The sequence below is a fragment of the Solanum tuberosum genome, unplaced genomic scaffold, assembly GCF_000226075.1.
Source record: "Solanum tuberosum cultivar DM 1-3 516 R44 unplaced genomic scaffold, SolTub_3.0 scf00403, whole genome shotgun sequence".
Lineage (NCBI taxonomy): Eukaryota > Viridiplantae > Streptophyta > Magnoliopsida > Solanales > Solanaceae > Solanum > Solanum tuberosum.
In genome coordinates this window covers 432081-434800 of record NW_006239321.1, presented here as the reverse complement: position 1 = coordinate 434800, position 2720 = coordinate 432081, and positions in this window count along the sequence as shown.

The following is a 2720-nucleotide window of genomic DNA, read 5'->3' as shown; positions in this document are numbered from 1 at the left end:
GAAAATTGAAAGTTGAATTTTGAAGCTCCAATTTCCAAAGATCAAATTCGTAATTTTAACGAGAATAAGAGAATTTGGAGAGTAGAGAGTAGAGAGATTAGAAGATATTTTTGTGAGTGAAAAGAATGAAAGATTAGGGGTATTTATAGTTTAAAAAAAAGGATGAAAATGTAGTTTTAAGAAGTTTGGGGTATTAAAAAAAGTTTGGGGGGTAGGGAGGTGTAAAGGGGGGGTTATGGGGGTGAAAGAGTCGTTGGTGGGGCCCAAAAGTCGTTGCCCAACGGCTCTCAACGGCTATAAATTTTGAAATTTCTGATTAAAAAAAAACTGGCCAAACCGGACCGGAACCGGACCGGACCGGGACTAACCGAACCGGGACGAACCGGTAAATCCCGGTTTCCGTCCCGTTACCCCTCCTAGACCGGTACAATACCGGATCTAACCGGTATTATCCGGAACCGGTAACGGACCGAAACGAACCGGAACCGGTACCGGCACCTCCCGGTTCCGTTGCCAACCTTAAGCCCAACTTCCAAAGGGGATAACTTACTCATACAAACTCGGAATTGTGCAAACTCGATGGCGTTGGAAAGATCATTCCAAGAGCTTCCCAACCATATCTGGAAGTACACTAACTCATCCTAAGCTAGGAGTTATGGCCGTTTGAAGTTGACCAAAAACTCACTTTTCCTAACTTAAACAAATTTCCAGATTTGTCACTATTTCCAAAATTATTTCAAGTTCTTAGCTTCTTCCTAGCTATTTGAAATTACGAGATGTTACAATATCTCCCCCTTGGGAACATTCATCCTCGAATGAGATTATTCTTACTAGGCTCAGGGTGTAACATCAAGTTCAAACACCCAACAAGAAAATGCAAACAAATAACATGCTCACTCATAATTTAAAGAGTACTAAGAAGAGAATTAGTACCTTGGTCTGTATTTTCTCCGGACTCAAAGAGATATGGATATCTTTTCTTCATATCCTCTTCAGCTTCCCAAGTAGCTTCCTTAACAAATTGGTTCCTCCAAAGGACTTTGACTGATGCTACTTCCTTAGTCCTTAACTTGCGAACTTGGCGATCTAGGATCTGAACCGGAATCTCCTCATACGATAAGTTGTACCTTGATCTCAATATTTTCAGTTGGTATGATCAATGAAGGATTGCCCATGCACTTCTTCAACATGGAGATGTGAAACACCGGATGAGCCGCTGCTAGCTCTTGTGGTTGCTCCAACTCATAAGCTACATTGCCCATTCTTTTGGATATTCGATAAGGCCCAATATACCAGGGACTAAGTTTCCCCTTCTTACCAAACCTCATAACACCCTTCATGGGTGAAACCTTTAGATATACCCAATCATCTACTTTGAACTCTAACGCCCTTTTCCTAACATCAGTGTAGGATTTCTGACGACTCTGTGCCGTTTTAAACCTCTCTTAAATCAGTTTAACCTTCTCCATAGCTTGATGGACTAAATCTGGTCCTATCAACCCTGCTTCACTAACTTCAAACCATCCAATAGGAGATCTGCATCTTTTCCCATAAAGAGCTTCATATGGAGCCATTTGGATGCAAGAGTGGTAATTATTATTGTAAGCGAATTCAATAAGGGGTAGGTGATCATCCTAATTACCTTTGAAATCGATCACACAGGCCCTCAATATATCTTCTAATGTCATAATAGTGCGCTCTGCTTGCCCATCTGTCTGAGGATGAAAGACATTACTTAAGTTCACCTTCGAACCCAAACCTTTCTGGAAAGATCTCCAGAACTGTGTAGTAAATTGTGCACCTCTATCTGAAATAATGGAGATTGGGACTCCATGAAGTCTTACTACCTCTTGAATATATAACCTAGCATAATCTTCTGTTGAATGAGTAGTCTTTATCGGTAGAAAATGGGCTGATTTTGTCATTCTATCGAAAATCACCCAAATAGAATCATTTTGTCTGCGAGACCTTGGCAAGCTAGTGATGAAATCCATATTAATCATCTCCCACTTCTATTTTGCAAGTTCTATATTCTGCGCCAAACAACCGGGCCTTTGGTGCTCTACTTTAACCTGTTGGCAGTTTGGGCACTTAGTAACAAATTCTGCAATGCCCTTCTTCATACTATTCCACCAATACACTTCTATCAAATCACGATACATCTTGGTGGAACCCAGATGAATGGAATATCTGGAGCTATGAGTTTCCTCCATGATCCTTTCTTGGAGTCCATCCACCATTGTTACACACAACCTACCTTGATATCTCAATACACTATCTCCCTCTTGTTCAAAAGCTAATACTTTTTGCTTACAAACATTTACCTTCAAATCAAGCAAAATAAGGTCTTGGTCTTGCTTTCCTTTTACTTCTGACACTAATGATGACTCAACCCCATTCGTCACCACTATTCCTCCTTCTGTGGAATCCATAAGTCTGACTCCCAGGGCGTGCCAGTCTGTGCACATCTTTTGCTAACTCTCTTTTTCCTTCTTCAACATGGGCAGTGCTACCCACAGACAACCTGGTTAAGGAATTAAAAACTTACATGGGTGGTAAAGAATACTCATGTCGTAGTCTTTGAGTAACGATTAATACACAACTCAAACCAACTCTAAATGCATCATAATACACCACAAAGCCTTGAGTACCTTCTGGTAAGGTCAAAACTGGGGCAGGAGTCAACCTCTTTTTCAATTCCTGAAAGCTTTTCTCACAAG